The sequence below is a fragment of the Ipomoea nil genome, unplaced genomic scaffold, assembly GCF_001879475.1.
Source record: "Ipomoea nil cultivar Tokyo-kokei standard unplaced genomic scaffold, Asagao_1.1 scaffold3065, whole genome shotgun sequence".
NCBI classification, from domain to species: Eukaryota; Viridiplantae; Streptophyta; class Magnoliopsida; order Solanales; family Convolvulaceae; genus Ipomoea; species Ipomoea nil.
The window spans coordinates 1,137,303-1,155,909 of NW_017619493.1; the positions used below are offsets into that span (position 1 = coordinate 1,137,303).

Below are 18,607 nucleotides of genomic sequence, written 5' to 3' on the forward strand. Positions count from 1 at the left end.
CCGTAAATAATTTAGTCTTGTATTACACAGGTGGCCACTTTAAAAATGCAAAAGTAATGTCTTTTTTTTTTTTTTTTGGCCACTAAAGTGGGGAGCACCACTGTCCACTGGTGGTGTCTAGTACGTTCGACCCATGCTAATTTGTAGTGCAAATTATGCTTTGGAAACGTGTTCACCATGAATGGTGAACACGAGTCCAAACGGTATCGTTTTTATGGAAAAAAAAATTAGTTAATGTACTGTTAACGGCGCGCGTTTGTTCATATTATGAATTTTCTGTTATGAAATAATGAATGTACTGTAAATTCATAATCTCATAACAGAAAATTCATAATCGCATAAAAGAAAAACATTTATTAAATTATGAATTTTCTGTTATGAGATTATGAATTTACAGTTATGTAATTATAAATTTTTTATAAATTCATAATCTCATAACAGAAAATTTATAATTTCATAACAGAAAATTCATAATCTTATAGAAGAAATTTCATAATTTCATAACTGCACATTCATAAATTTATACCTGCACATTCATAATTTATGAATGTTGAAGAAACTTGCGCGAAGAGGAAGTGAAATGGGGTACAACCACCACCATTCAAAGTGTATTCACATATACATGAATACCTTTAACTGAAATTTCAAGGTAACAAGGAACTAAGTGCACAAACATACTGAACTATGAATGAATCTGGCCAATATGCATTTCAATATTTCCTAATCTGGTTCTGGAGCAATCAAACATACTGGCCAGAATGATTGTTACGCATGTGCTGCCGCAGCCACAGTCGAAAGTCCACCGCAGTGCATCGATCTCCACCGTTGCGCTGAAGTGGCGTCGTCTAAGAAACTCCACCGTGATGACGGAAAAACAAGGCTGGGATAGACGTCTCTTGCGTTCAATTCAATCAAAAAAAGAAAAGTGATCTTCCGGAAATGCCCCAAGGGCAACCTGTGTGGTGGTGCATCGTAGGGGAAGCATGTATAATTGGTGTCCTTAGATGCACAAAATCAATGCCCCAGATCGGTGCACAAGTTCACACATTATAGATGATTTGCACCAAAAAACCACCATATATATATATATATATATATATATATATATATATATATATAAACTAATCAAGATACTTAAATTTTAGATTTTTAAAATTTAATGTCAAGTGAATTTTAGCATAGGCCTGAATTCAACAAAAAAACTTTTACACTTTAAAAATCTAAAAGCCTAAAAACTTCATAAATTGTTAACAATTTTTTAGTAGAATCCAACAAAGCTGAATAGGAATTCATTCTCATCACCAATGTGAGGTTAGATAATGAATAGGACCAAAGAAACTCAAAAACATAATGCTACCTTGTATTTTATATTGCGGTAGAAACCAAATCCAAGCATCTTGTTATTTTGCACCATGCCTGTTTCTCCAAAGAGGTCACCTCTGAGCATATTACAGTCTAATTCAACTACAGCTCAATCTCTAAATAACTTGAGTCCATTGGTACTATAGTGAAACATTAGAAAAGCTAACATGGGCATTCCTTCTGATACGAGATTGGCCTTCAAGTTCCAGCGTAAATAATTCTCGTTGATGCTTGCATATGCCATGACTATCAACAAAAGTCAAGGTCAAACACTAACTCACGTTGGGTTATTGCTAAAAAAACTGGTCTTTAATCACGGATATTTTCGGACAATTGTACATGACTTCCTTCCGAGTCACCCATCCCGGTGGCCTGAACGTGTTAGCTCTAGGCGATGATGGAAAAGATTGTGTTGCGACTACCAATTTCGTTTACAAAGAAGTTTTCAATAATGTGTAAATACAATCGTTGATATTATGTTTTTTTTTTTCAAAATAACAAAATTTCTATATATCTAGACAAAAATATATCCTCTATGCAAATGAATTAGGATAACAATTGATTATTATAACTAAGTTGCTAGAGAACGAGCACATTTGTCTAATTTATAAAAATCTTAAACAATGATATATAAAATCTTTAAAGTTACAACGCTGCATGCGTACATCTACACATTAACACTAGTACAAAAAACATCAATAAAATCGAATAATTCGCGTCCAAAGTTAGAACTTTGGACGCCTAAAGTGTAGTGCGGTGGCACTTTTGTAATTAAAATGTCACTATATAATTTGTTTTTTATTTTTTTCTGAAATTAAAAAAAATAGGCGTCCAAAGTTGTAGAACTTTGGACGCCTATTGTATGCCTAAAGTAGATGCGGTGACATTTTTGTAATTAAAATATCACTATTTATTATTATTTTTTAGAAAAAGGGTCAAATTGGCCCCCTAAGTCAGACGGATAGTGCAATTGGATCCCCTAACTAAAAAAAGCTCATTCAGAACCCCCAAACCTGTAAAATGGTTCGATTAAGTCCAACTTGTTTAACTGATTAAGTCTACAAATGATTCACACGTGTCTTTTAAAAATATTTTTTATTTTTATTTTTTTATAAAGTTTATTTATTTATTTATTAAAATATATATTATATATAATAATTAAAAATAAAAATAAAAAACACAACTGCCTGCCCAGATTCTACATCGCCATTGTTATCGACGGCGAAATGGTCTTCCTCATCGGGGACTCCCAATAAGAACGTATTCAAAACCAGAGCCAAATTTCCGGCCACCGGCGCCGGCCAAGCCATGGTGCTAAGGAGGGAACACGTCTGCGGTGGCAAACTGTACATCACCAGAGGCACCGTCGACGGCCGGGACCGAAACATATCCATCGATTGTCGCCTCTCCAGCGACGACCTGAGGTGTATTTCTATGTGGACAACAAAAGGGTCCTCCAAGTGAAGCATTTGAAGTGGAAATTCCGAGGCAATGAGCGAATCGAGATCGACGGAATCCCCATCCACGTCTCCAGGGACGTCCACAACTGGCTCTTCGAGGACGACGAAGATGGCTACGCCCTCTTCATGTTCAAATTCGATAAGCACAGCAGCTTCAGAGATGAAGACGACGACTACTTGAACCACCTAGCCGCCCGGAAAGCGGTGAACAGCTGCGGATTCAGGTTCGAGACGAGGATGATGAAGAAGGATTTGCTCCGGACGGCGAGAAGCTCGTCGTCGTCCAGTTGTAGTTCGGTCATGGAGTGGGCCAACACGGAAGAGAATGAGCTCAAGGGCCCTCCGGGATTCTCGTTGCTGGCCATCGGTAACAATGGCGATTAGAATCCGGATCCAGACAGGCAGCGGTGTTTTTTATTTTTATTTTTATTTTTATTTTTTAATTATTATATATAATATAATTTTAGCAAATAAATAAATAAACTTTATTAAAAAAACAAAAATAAAAAATATTTTAAAAAGACACTTGTCAACCATTTGTAGACTTAACCTGTTAAACAAGTCACTTTGAACTTAATTGAACCATTTTATAGGTTTAGGGGACTTGAATGTAGCTTTTTTTTTTTTTTTTTTTTTTTTTTTTTAGTTAGGGGACCCAATTGCACTATTCGCTCGACTTAGGGCCAATTTGACTTTTTTTCCTTATTTTTTTTACACAAATAATAAACATTTGAGTCCAATGTTAGGATTTTTCTGAACAAAATCGCCTCTAACCTTGTCTTCTTCCCCGTCTATCTCCTTCTCTATTCTGAACAAAATCGCCCCACAGCCGCTGCTCTCCATCTCCACTCCGCCGGTCGTCCATCGTCAATCGCTGTCCCGTATCCAGCTGTAGTCGCTTGCCGCTCGCCTCCATCGTCTTCCCCTGCATTGCCTTCTCTGCTACTCTCGTCGCCGCTGCGCTATTGTTTGCTGCCATCGCCGTTCGCTCTCACCGGCGGTCTCGCCCGTCGCCCATTGCCGCAAGCTCGCCTGTCATTAGATTTTTAGTAGTGCTCATTGGATGGTCAGTATTTTATTTTAATTTTGTTTTCTCGTGCCGGAAAATCGTAGAAATGAACAATAAATGATGATGAAGGATTAAAGGACGCAGCTTCTACAAAAATTGAAATTATAGTGAGTAGACTATGGATAGGATTAACCAATGATGAGCTTAAGAGTTGTGTAGGTGTTTTTAGCTACTTTTTTCTACTTCTCTAAATACCCTATGAGCTTCATGTATTCTAAAGTAAAATTATCATATGAATGCATGTACTATTTATCTTGGCTGGTCTTGACTGGAGAAATCAAATGCACAGAATAATGTAATTTTGTTAACTCAGATTGTCTTAAAACATCAAAGAGTGGTTGGTATGAAGTACTTGCAAAATACATTGTTTCTTCTGTTTGTTTATTGAGTATCAAAGTTCTGATCCATAATAAATCTGTCATGCAAGCTATTATTTTGTTTTTTTTGTGCTCCATCACCCACTCGATCAATGCTTTCTTCTATTTGGCCAAGTTGTCCCTGCATTATCTGTGAAATATGATGCATATAATCATACTGCAGGTCAAGAAAGAAATTAAAGAAAGCAGGATTAGGGCCACATCCATCAAAGGTTTGGTTTTCCGATCTATTTTCTTAATCAATTTTTAACTATACCACATATATAAAGACAGCTAATTTGCTGGCATTAATCCACGAGTTATCTTTGGTGTTCTTAGCTGGTGAATATCCATTTCTGTGTAGATTTGATAAACAATTCACAAGAAGAAGTTCGTCCTAAATTAAAGTTTTGATTAGTGCAACTGCAGTTGGCTATTATATTATGGTTTCATATTAAATTCTTTCGATTTCTTAAATTATAGAAGACCACATATAGTGTTCCAGTCTGATTTTCAAATTAAATCACAGGTACAATGGAGAACTATAACAGTTTACTTGGGATTAGAGAGTATCCTTCTTTTACCAATGACATCCTATAAATGACTGTGATAAGTTGTATTTGGTCCATAAATGGTAATCTTTTTAAGTTGTACGCGTTGTATTTGGTCCATAAATGGCATCCTAAAATCTCAGTTGTTTCTCTTTAAATGAAATTCAAATCTGTCAATGACTTTCTCAACCAAATTGCTTGATTCACCGAAGCAGTCTACTTTCAGACTTCTAGTCGAGCTTGTCTCTCTTTAATTTTGTTCTTTCACTACTCTATTTTGACGTGGAGTGTAAATTATTGTTATTGATGATTGATGATTGATTCATGCATCCTCACAAAACTCGCTAAACTTGTTAGAAGTATATTCAGCTCTATTACTGGGCCTTACCATCTAGTGTTCACTCTGATATTCAATCCAAATTTTGAACCTCCAAAATACATCTACCATACAGTATGATAAGTGGAATTTTAAATTTCTCTGCTTTTCTATTTCCATTTTTTTTATCAAGTTCGTTTTCAACACATTGTTTGTTTCTAAATCCAGTACCCCACCTGTGTTTAAAATTTTATTAGGTGTGGCTATGAGTTGTATACTTGCAAGTGCATATTATTTTTTTATAACCAATTTGTCTCTTTCATGAACTCTATCTATGTGTATCAATTTTCAAATATCTAATATCTTTCTACTCATCGTATTTAGTTCTAATTCTATATTCAAATGATTATAGCAGGTAACTACAACTCTTCTCCTAACATTATTAAACACTGCTACAGCCTCCTTAGCAAAGATAAATGTACTCTCAAAAATGGGGAATATGCCAAAACTGGGTTAGCTAAAATAGAACGATGGTGGGCAGACAACAGAAGAGGTACTCTAATATAAATGTATTGGTATACCCTAAGCATATATATGATGTCTTTACAGTGTAACAATATCTTGATTTACGTAGTAATATCAAACATGTTGATGCAGTATGTTGGTTCCTCTTGGGATGACTTAAAACATGCAAGGCATGCTGTAGGATTCTTGGTATGCTTTCTTGTTTGCTTTATGACAAAGTAGTTTTGATGTTGAACATGATTTCATATTCTTTGATAGAAGACCAAATTTTATGTCATGGGTGGACTGCTTTGCAGCTATTGACTTTAAGACAATAGTGAGATGACTTTCTTACCAGTCTTCTGACTTAAACTGAGATTTCAGCAGATGTGTGTTTCTCATAACATTTTGAATGTTTGATACTTTGATGTTGATTGATTGTTGACTTCTTTTCTTATTTATTTCTGGTTCACTAATGATTGTTATTTCAGATATTGAGGAAGCTTGAAGAAAGAGGAGGTGATTTAGATCGTTTACAAGAGATGGATGAGAAAGAAATTGGAGCTCTGATTCGTTTTGCACCTATGATGTGGATTTTGGTAGAGGTATTTTCTTTTAGAATACTTTCAACAGTGGGCTTGCATTTTATTTTCTAGCACTATGATGTGGACAAATTTTTATTAATTATATCATACTGTGTATTTGGTTATTATTTGTCATAATATTAGTGCTGATTTCAGTTTTTTATCTTAAATATTAAAAAATATATATATAAAAAATATAATATAATATATATATATATATATATATATATATATATATATATATATATAATACGCATACAAAGTTCATGAACTTTGGACGCGTATAGTGTTTATTTTTTTTAATAAAAAATACTATACGCGTCCAAAGTTCTTCAACTTTGGACGCGAATTATCATTTTTCGCGTCCAAAGTTCTTCAACATTGGACGCGAATGATATTTTTCGCGTCCAAAGTTACTTTGGACGCTAATTGTATATACAATTAGCGTCCCCTACATCCGCGTCCAAGCAACTTTGGACGCCTTTTAGCCTTAATTTTGGACGCGAATGACTGTTTTTGTACTAGTGTAACTATTAATTTGAGCAATTATTGCTCGAATTCAAGCAATGATAGCATCAACATAAAAGATCCATACCATATCTTCAATTGCACTATATAATATTTGATGTTATAATTTAAATAATTGTATTGTTAAGCCAATATGTGGCTAGTATTCTTTATTTGTTATTTATCCTATTTGTACTCCTATAGACTAGTTGTGTTTGGTTGTAACTTGTTGCTATCTTCACTCCTCTATGTACTATATATAGGTTGTGTTTTACATCAATAAATGCAACCATTCATAATCTTTACATGGTATCCAGAGCCTAAAATCTCCTACGAAAGATTTTTTTTTTCCTTGCTTCCTGCCTATTCAATGGCGTCCACCACCCAAACTACTCTGGCCACCACTGAAGTCGTCCAGCTTCACGCTACTACACACTTCCCTATCAAACTCACACCTACGAATTTCCCAGTCTGGAGGCGCCAAGTTCACTCTACACTCATTGGCCTCAACCTCCATGGCTATGTTGATGGTTCTGTCCAAGAACCGCCTAAGTTTTCTGGTTCGGCTCAAACAGCCACAAACCCAGATTATTTACATTGGGTCCGTCAAGACCAAGTCATCGTCAGTGCACTCTTAGAGAGTTGTTCTGACTCGATTCGACTTCTCGTGTCTTCGGCTTCGACAGCCTATGATGCTTGGCAACGCCTAGCCACTACTTACGCTAGTGCGTCTCAAAGCCGAGCTCGTATACTTTCCCTCAAAATCGAGCTCACTCAAAATCCGAGAGGTACTCGGTCGATTTCTGTATTTTTGAATGACATGCGATCCATCGCTGATGCACTCGCGTTGGCGCAGTCCCCGGTCTCTGATGAAGACCTTGTCGTGTACATTCTAACGCAGCTCGAGGATGAATATCATTCAATCTTCTCCGCTGTTTGCGTCCGACAGAAGCCTATTTCCTTAGCGGAACAAGCCGATGACCGAGCACGCCAAACCGTGCTGGCTACTGCCAATATCACTCCTACTACTGCTCCTTTGCGGTCATTCTCCGAGTACAATGGTCCGGACCAAATACGCTTGGGTGACGGTAACTCTTTACACATGTCTCACATTGGTCATGCCGCAATTCCCACCCCTTCTTCTGCCCTTAGTCTAGAAAATGTCTTGCATGCTCCACTGCTGCACAAAAGTTTAATTTCTGTTTCACAACTTTGCAAAGCTAATCGTGTGTCTATTGAGCTCTTTGCGTCTCAGTTTGTCGTGAACGATCTTCAAACCGGGATGGCATTGTTACGAGGGCCGAACGTTAATGGTGTGTACCACAATACTCTCTCTTATGAGCCTCAAATGAATGCCACGCACCTGCCATCTGTGTCTGAATGGCACCACCGGTTGGGGCATCCGTCAAATACGGTGTTACAACTCGTGTTGCAACACTGCACAATTCCAGTTTCTGCTGCTGTCACACCATCGTCTCCCGTGTCCACCCAGCCTGGAGTTGTTCCTATCCCCACTCTGACTCCTACTCTGCCTTCTGTGTCTTCCCCGGCTGGGTCTCTCTCTAGCGTAGCCGACTACCCGCAACCTGCACCAGTAGATGTTCAAACTCATGTTCCAACACAATCCGGCGAGAATGGTTTGGACATCCCCACTGGTTTACCTTCAGCTGCGTCTAGTTTGTCACCCCCTGGTTGTTCGTCTTCCGCTGTTCCAGAGCATAGTCGTCACACCAACCAGTCTGGATCCTTGCCTGTCACCACCTCCGAAGGTTCCCAAACGCAAAATGATTTACGCCGGACTACCCGAGAGCGTCGTCCCAATCCCAGGCCGCCTACGGATCATCACAGGCAGGCTGCAAAATGGCTTCTTCGCTATCTCAAAGGTACGGTTTGCCATGGCCTATTTCTACGGGCGGGTCAGCCGTTATCTCTACGAGTGTTCACTGACTCTGATTGGGGAGGTTGCACCACCGATGGCCGTTCTACCACCGGATATTTGGTGTATCTGGGTGACAATCGCATTTCCTGGAAGTCCACGAGACGCAAATCCGTTTCGTTAAGCCTTCGGTCCAAGATTGGAGTCTCCGACGGATCCTCCATCTTGCGAGGGCGTGTTAAGCCAATATGTGGCTAGTATTCTTTAGTTGTTATTTATCCTATTTGTACTCCTATAGACTAGTTGTGTTTGGTTGTAACTTGTTGCTATCTTCACTCCTCTATGTACTATATATAGGTTGTGCTTTACATCAATAAATACAACCATTCATAATCTTTACATGTATAACGACCCAAATATTTTTAATATATTATAACAAATTCATTTCGTACATCGCACGGGTGAAAATACTAGTTACACATGAAAGGTAAAATCGTACTAAAAAATGAGTTTTATCAAAAATTAAACTTATGACCTTTACTTAAAAAAATAAAAAAATTAAAAAACTTATGACTTTTAAATTCGAAAATCAAGATGTATTTACACTCCGAAACCTTTTGGAGCAAGTTATAAATTCTATTCTTATTTTAATTAAATTGTAATTTTCGGGCAGTGTTACAAAATTTGACTAAATTTATTGGCATTTGAAATTTTGATGAAAAAATCGTTTGGTCGTACTAGTTTAACTATTAATTTGAGCAATGATAGCATCAACATAAAAGATCCATACCATATCTTTAATTGCACTATATAATATTTGATGTTATAATTTAAATAATTGTATAACGACCCAAATATTTTTAATATATTATAACAAATTCATTTCGTACATCGCACGAGTGAAAATACTAGTTACACATGAAAGGTAAAATCGTACTAAAAAAATGAGTTTTATCAAAAATTAAACTTATGACATTTACTTAAAAAAAAAAAAAAAAACTTATGACCTTTAAATACGAAAATCAAGATGTATTTACACTCCGAAACCTTTTGGAGCAAGTTATAAATTCTATTCTTATTTTAATTAAATTGTAATTTTCGGGCAGTGTTACAAAATTTGACTAAATTTATTGGCATTTGAAATTTTGATGAAAAAATCGTTTGGTCTTTATTTATTACTCCTCCAATTTTTGGTCAGACGACTAGACTTCAATCGAATCGATTGAAATATACGGAGAGAGAATGTTGCACGAAACGTTGCGGGTTTTTTTTTTTTTTTTTTTTTCTAATTTTTTTTCTTGAACTCTTTCAAAATATTGAATACTAATTAATACACACTATACATGCATTTGACTCAATGCTCAATAAAATAAAATAGGAAAAAATTTTCAAAAAAAAAAAAACAATAGAAATAATTAAATATCAACAATAAAGGAAAAAAAAAGAAGGTAAAAGTACAAAAAAAATTGTAAGTGTTGTACAACTCATTACATATAATGGAATATTGCCCGCACAGGCTTAACTCATTGATTTAATAGACACTATTTGGGAGAAGAGATCAATGTTCGAACCGCGACAGCTGCAATGTGAGATTATGCCTAGAGTGGGCAGATCCCTTGTGCGCACCGACATTTCGCTCCGTCTGCTGAGCCATTGAGTTACCGTGATTTACATCCTCCTAAATACTCTGTTGGGCCGAGGTTGGGGGAACAAAATAACAAAAGAAAAGGGGTAAATTTTTAAAAAGAAAATTGTAATTGTACAGTAAAATAAGTATAATGTATAAGTTTTGATTTTAAAAAAAGTTTGTAATCGTTGTCGAATGTGTACTTTAGGTGAAGTCCATATTGTGATTTTAGTCGAAAAAGAATTACAATGAGGTAATCAGTTTAGGTTGCTGATCAACTCAAATTAAGAAAGTCAATAGGTAGTTAATTTTTAATGAGTAAAATTCGAAACCTTATAATTATCAATGCCTGATCAACTCGACTGTGATTACTCCCAATATAATGTATTAGTTATTATTACAATGGATCTCACACACACACACAACCGTGTCATTGGACGATTCGAACATGGCCAGGCCAACTAATTGTTTAATTTAGCTTGTATAATCTGGCTAAGTGGCTAGTTTACGAGTCAATACTTAGTTGCTCTTTGAGTAATTTTTTAATTAAGCATTCGTTCAGAGAAGTTTACGTTTTTACACAAATTGCATTAACTTAGCTTATTTTTATTTATTAATTAATGAGTCATTACAATATATTAAGAACTCTAAATTAAAACTATGCCAACAAGCATACATTTATACGTGTAACTATGTACAACTTGTATTTTTATTTTTTTGACATCAAACCCTTGTATTTATTTATTATTTATTTTTTTTTCAAACACGCATAAAGAATCAAGAGAGTTTAGAAAAAAAAAAAAAAAAACCTGTATTTTTAATTTCTATTAATTTCATTTTATCAAAGGTGTAGTTTGGGTTAAGTCCGCGTCCGTAGTTAATTAGTTCAAACAAAGAAAGTCAATAGACAACTCTTATATATGGGAAGTCAAAGTTGAAATCTTTTGATTATTAAGTCAACTGTTCGACCAACTTAGTTTGGGTTAAACCTGGGAGTGTGATTGATTGAAAATGACTCATTCATCCTTAACTAAACGTTAACAGAGCGTTTGGTTAGAGGGAATAATTTAAATTCTCTTCCCACTTAATTTTCACGTAATTGCAAAGGCCACAAAATTTCCTTGTTTGGTTGAAAAGAATTGCAATTCCTCCATTTTCATGGAATTAAAATCTCATGTCCCCCTGGGATTTTAGGAAGAAAAAAAGATAGTGATGAGTCAAAATTACCCCTTCCTTTTTAACCTAAAATTAATACCTAACAACAACAATGAACATTTTTTACTTTATACTACTTATTCCCTTTCAATTCTCATGTATACCAAACATTGAATTGAAATTCTCAGTAATTCTATTCCTGTAAACTACACACTGAAATTTAAATTTCCACTTTATTCCCAGTAATTCATCTCCTATGAAATTGCAATTCATTTCCCACGTAATTCCCCCTCTCCAACTAAACGCCCTATAAGGGTTCGATCCTTAACTTTGAATATGGAGCAGTCTAGCTTAAATCTCCAGGCTAGTTGTCCTACCTATTAAATGTATCTACAATTAGCCAAGGGATTAGTAATAATGTTTGAAAACTTACCACTTTTAGTTCTAATCATGTACCAAATCTAATACAAAATTCAATCTTTCAAGAATTAAAAGTGACAAATTTTATAGCATTAGTATATCAACTCAAACCCTACTTGCAAGAATGCTTTACATTCTCGTAATTAACGCCCAGACCGCCCTCCCGATGGGTCTTTGAATATATATATATATATATATATATATATATATATATATATATATATATATATATATAGATTTTGGTTCATGTGAGGTCATGTCTTCCCGTGCGGTCAGTGCGGCATACACCATTAGGTATGTATAAATGCACCATACATTGTTCGAAAATACACCAGAATGAAATGTCAAAAAATACACCACAAAAAAAAAAAATACACCACACATAATGGTGTATTTTCGAACACTGTGTGGTGCATTTTTACATACCTAATGGTGTATGCCGCACTGACCGCACGGGAAGACCTGATCTCACAGGAACCTGACCCTATATATATATATATATATATATATATATATATATATATATATATATATATATATATATATATATATTTTAATACTATTGACTCTAGTACATGTAGTAACTGTACAAATATACTTTACATTCTCGTAATTAACACTCAGTAGTACATGTTCGAAAATACTTTCTCAATCAACTGAAGCACAAAGAGTAAATACTCTCACACTAGGGAGTCTATAACTATGCCGCTCACCACAAAGCCTTTGACTGAATTATATTTTTTTTTAAAAGAAAATTAATGTATATAATGACACAAATCTTCCAAATATAGCTGAATAGACTAGTGAATATTACTCCGTATGTTTATTACGCGGTCTCCTATTCATGACTGTTCCAAATGGACCACATTCATTTATGATTTTTTTTTGTTTTTGTTTTTTTTTTTTGTTTTTTTGTTTTTTTTTTTTTTAATAATGAAAGATAAATAAAGAATACCATATTTCAATATCAAATCTATCTATTCGTCTAGCTAATCTCATAGTTGAATTTTAATTGAACGGTCACACATCATATTTGCAAATGCATCCAAAGGTGGTTGTGTGGGGGGGATTGGGAGTCCTTTTTTATTTATTGATTTATGTATGCGCATGCTTCCAAGTTAGAATGTTCGGAAACTAAAATTTGGTTCATGTGTATGCACTTATATTCAAATTCAATCTTCAAACTTAATTCTTTCGGGTCAGTATCTTGACATCGTCTCACAACTTTTTTTCCTTGTAAGATAAGTCGAGTTTAAATAGAAATTTAACATTTTTGATGAAAAATATAATACAAATTAGAGATAATGTTTAGGGGTTGAAGAGTTACTTATGAGGAAAATTATAATATTTATCAGAAAAAATATAATATTTATGAAAACTCAACCCGTCTCATTGATAAAGACCCATTAGACGGTCTCATAGGAGATTTTTTCAATTCTTTTACTTATGAGAAAACTCTTAGCCGCTATTCGATGGAGCACATTGGATGAAGCCTACCTTATAATCCTAACTGACAACGGACTACATACAATGAGGTAAATCATTAATTTAAGTGGCCTATAACTAACCAGTTTAAACCAAGAAGACTAATAGACAACCCATATATAAGTTAAACTTGAAATATTGTAGTTATCGATCTACTAAAAGTCTAAATATTTATACCAAATTTCAGTTTATTTTTGAAGTTGAAATACACATTACATATTCGATTTACGACTTACGAGTAATTCAAATAAAAATGATCAAACTTTTTTAGACCAGTCATTTTTATCTAATTGTATAAATTTTAGTTTTAAAATTTTTTAGATAGTCTAATTGCACTATAGTTCAATGACAAATTAATAATTATTTTTTAATTATATAATTCTTTGTTATTAGAGTACATTGTTATATTTATTATTGATAATATATATATATATATATATATATATATATATATATATATATATAGGCTTTGGATCTGGTGCACCCCTCTAATAGATGAGCCCATGAGGCCTAATAATACCCATTGATTGAATTCCCATCTATGGTTGAGATTAAAAAAAATAATGTCCATTATTATCTATGGTAATGTTAAATTAGTAATTGTAAGGCTGATTTAATTAAGGACTTAAATTAAATGGAATATGAATCATTTTTTGCTGCTTTTGAGGATGGAAATTAAAAGATTCTATTAATAAAAAGATTAGAGGACATAATTAGCGTTAACAATGGGAGATGTGTGATGACGTCGCTGGTGATAGTAGGAGCAACAATTTAGGACTTTCAGCAAATGGATATTGGCAGTAATGGTAATTGCATATTCACCTCTAAGTCTGTGCGCTACCATGGTTTTTTTCCGAAATGGTTGAGGTGTGAAACGGGTTTGGGGGTGGTCGATAGCAGGCGTTCACAAATCGTGTGCGTACGGGTACACCTGCCTGTGCGTACACCGTACTACGTTGTAGTGAAGGTAGTCTGTGTCTGTGTTGTTTTTGTTTTGCGTTGTACCGGTCAGTGCATATATACTTTTGTGTCCGTGCATATTCGGTGGTTTTTTTTTCGTCCTTGCATACTTCGTGTCTGTGCATATGCTGGTTTTTGTATAATGCTTATAAAATATACGCCGTACTACCTAACAAACAACCTACACTGTGGCTGTGTTTTTGGTTTTTTTTTTTCTTTTTTTTTTTTAGTTTGTACGAGTAAGTGCATGAACGGTTCGTGTCTGTGCATATGCTGGTTTTCGTAGAATGCTGATAAAATGTACGCCATACTACCTAATAAACAAAATAGACTGTGACCGTGTTTTGTGGTTTTTTTTTTTTTTTTTTTTGGTTTGGACCATTAAGTGCATGAACACTTCGTGTCTGTGCATATGCTGGTTTTTGTATAATGCTTATCTACTGCATATTTCATCTAATAAACCCATGCTATTGCACATACCTCGTATTGCACGGACTATAGAGTAAAATGCATACAAAATGCAACACATGATGTATACCAATAGAACCCTTAATGCACACAGTATATATATATATATATACGCACGTACCGTAACCTACAGTCAGAAAATTAAAGCCCTAGGTGCATGTTACAGCTACAAAATACATAATATACATACTAAATATGCAACACAAAGACCAACACCTCAAAAAGCACACACTATATATATACAGGCACATACCATACCCTACAGTCCCAAAAATAAACCTCCATGTGCATGTTATAACAATATAACCCTTAATGCACAAACTACACACACACACACACACACACACACACACACTGTGTGTGTGTGTGTGTGTGCATATACCATATACCTACAATCATAAAAAAAAAACGCCCAAGGTGCATGCTAAAAAAAAAAAGCAAAGAATACCCTTATATTTCACTTAAAATACACAAATTTAAAAGTACACTCTTAAAAAAACAGAAATAAAGCACAAATAATATAAAAAACTACTGCATATTTCACCTACTAAACCCATGCAATAGATATTATGTAAATGCACAGTAAATGACTGTTTTGTATCCATAGACCACTTTGCATGCCTGTCAACCAAACAATCGATCACAAATTTGTACCAATTCAGATTCTTAATCTCATCCTCGTTCGGAACACTATCCGACACCGGGTCAGATGGGGCTTGAGCCACCTCGTTATCTTCATGTGGTGCCGAGGTCGGCGGGGGGTGGTGTTCTTCGACGGGGGGGTCAGGCTGTAAAGTTGCAACCGGATCAGTTACACCAACTGGGGTGTGGGTCACCTTGACCTGCAAAAATCGACATTGTAATCAGCACAAAAATGCACCTACCATACCATACATTTGCACAAACTTAAATAGACAAAAAAAAACAGGATTTTCCACTGCGTTAGGCACCTATACTATCTCTGGTGCACATACTATATATTCCCCATGATATAATTAAATGAAAAAGATGTTTACATCACACTAATTAGCATAAAAAATGTGCATACCAGCGCATTCTACACTGTAACGCACACACTATACACCTACAATGTATACGTATGCACAGACGTAAAAAACAAAAAGAACTAAAAACCACATAATACCCATTGTATAATTAAATGAAAAAGATGTTTCAACACACTGCATCACCCTAAAACAAACTTTATAAATGCAAAATCAAGATAGTTAACACTGCAAACAAACACTTATACCTAAACAAATTAAAACATATAAAAAACATATAGCGACATACTAATAACAAAAAAAATGCACATACTTAGACAGCAAAATGCACAAAATGTACATGTAAAAGATGGTAACATGGGGGCAATGAACATAAATTACGGCTAACAAGAAATGCACACGCATAGTCATTACTGCGCTCATACCCCTCCCATATTATTCATTTTTAATATGCTCAAAAATTAAAAATACAAAACCACGATACTAAATCTACACAAATATGTTTGAACATATTTAACGCAATTACAATATCCGCTAAATGCACATACTATATCCCACAAATTTATACTGGAACGCACATACTATATCCCTAAGATGCATTTTCCTTCATTTCAATCGCAGGCAATTACACATATCCCCCCAAAACAATTACAAACAGAGCCCAAGCAAATATACAGAGAAAAAAACAAAAAAAAAAATGGAAACAGGATAACAAAAAAAAAAAAAAAAAAAATGCTCGCCGGATATGTCTCTACCGCCAGAAAGATGTTTCCCAGACCCCGGCTCCCAGACCGACTCCCCAGTCCCCCGGCGACAAGACGCCGCCCATGCAGCGACCGCCCCAGAGCCCCGCACCCACAAAAAGAACCCACAACCCAGACAAAACCCCGGCGACACAATTTGACCGCCATTGGAGCACAAACCGGCGATAAAAAACGAGAAGACAACCATACACATGTAAGACACCCCCAAACTTGACTTCAGAACAACAATAATGGGGATTGCGATTACCTTCGATGGAACCACCGTTAGCCCGCCGTTGCCTCTTCGATCGGCGTACAGTAGGCGCCACCATGATGAACTTCACCCGCCGAGATTTTTGAGGGAGAGGGAGAGATGATGGAGGTCAGCTATTGATGGGGAGTAATAGAATGGCTGGAAGAGACAGACAGACATGGAATACAAAGGGTTGAAATACTCTCGCAGATTCCCAGGCAAAATTAAATACATCCTATAATAAAAGCTATTGCAAATTTACAAAAAAAGCCTTAATGTTAACAAAAGAGCTGCTACACGTGTGAAATTTCTCAAATGATCTGGCCATTCATCTAAACTAATTAATGGTCAGAAAAGAGGCTCACGAGCTCATCTGCCAAGGGGGTGTGCACCTGATCCAAAATCTATATATATATATATATATATATATATATATATATATATATATATATATATATATATACACACACACAGAGACACAGACACAGACACACACTCACACACACATTCACACACATACACATAGATTAATGTTTGTTTGAATTATTGTTTGGACTTTGGAACTATTGTTGGATATTTTAAAATTAAAATTATTATTGTTTGTTTAAATATTGTTTATGCATTTTATTATTTTTATAGTGTTGTATGTAGTGAATATTGGACTATACTAGTAAGAGTCTTGAAGAAATTAAATTTAGGATATAATTTGAATGATGGTAGTAGCAATGAAATTAGAATATTATATTAGTATATTTAATAATATAAGGTCCCATACCGAGGGCCTTGAAGGTGGCATGCCGGGCCTACTCTAAAGGGGTGTATTCAATCATGATTTTTGTAGAGTTTTAAAGATTTTTAAAATGATAGATTTTAATAAACTTTGATTGACATTCATAGAGTCGTTCAAAACTTTTTAAAACTTTATAAGACTCTATAAAAGTCTATATAAAAAACATTCATAGACTTTTATCAACTTCTTATTTTAAAAAATCTACAAAAGTCATTGAAATTCTAAATTGATTACATCCTTACAAACTTTTAATGAATTTGATTCTTATCATTTATAATATTTTCTTACAAAACATTTATAATATATCATAAAATTCTTCTTATTATATAGTTCTTCACCCATATCAACATTCTTAGCACTATTATTTTTAATTTTTATCCATAGTATTGAACAATAAAATTTATAATAAAAGAATTGATCAAATAAAATATTTAAAAATATAATTACAAGTTGCATAAAATAAAAAAATAAAAATCTAATATTAATATATATATATATATATATATATATATATATATATATATATATATATATATATATATATATATATATATATATATATATATATATATATATATATATATAATTATACTTGATATATTGATAAGCATCACGCAAAGAACTATTATTTGCAATAGCAATTTGAGACTGCGAACAACAACAAGGTGCTACTGTTTATAACTCCAAATTGTTATTGTGAACAGTAGTTCGCTTTTCGTAGTAACCTGTTGTTAAAAATAAATGAAAAATATATATTTCAAATATATACATAAAAATAATAATAATCAAAATATATAAGTATTTATATGAATATTATGAATAAAATTTGATGATGAAAAATTTGCTTTGTTCATGTATTTAAGGAGAATTAGAGAAAGTTAGGGATAAAAAAATTCATATACAAAAAATCAATATAAACAAGCAATAATGAAGTAAAACTAATATTATTTCAAATTTTTAGAGGAAGATTGTAAAGTTTAGGAGAGAGAAAAATATGTAGAGTTTAGGTATGAGGAAAATATAGGATAATGAAGAAAAAAATAATTTTATTAAAATTAGATAGGTTTATAAAGTTAAAATAGGAAGAAAAAATAGAGTTTAAATAGAGAGAGAAAAC

The 18,607-nt window shown here is 34.1% G+C and overlaps 1 long non-coding RNA gene across 3 annotated transcripts; it reads left to right on the forward strand.

Moving 5' to 3' along the window:
* Window positions 1-3,525: 3,525 nt before the first annotated feature.
* On the forward strand, window positions 3,526-6,298 carry LOC109164481. 3 transcript variants are annotated; one of them, XR_002051407.1, is made up of 5 exons: window positions 3,526-3,888; window positions 4,432-4,480; window positions 5,527-5,667; window positions 5,772-5,828; window positions 6,110-6,298. It is a non-coding gene; the product is annotated as an uncharacterized LOC109164481 (long non-coding RNA). The 3 variants fall into 3 exon arrangements; XR_002051406.1 differs by having other exon boundaries at window positions 5,530-5,667; XR_002051408.1 differs by having other exon boundaries at window positions 5,573-5,667.
* Window positions 6,299-18,607: the final 12,309 nt, after the last annotated feature.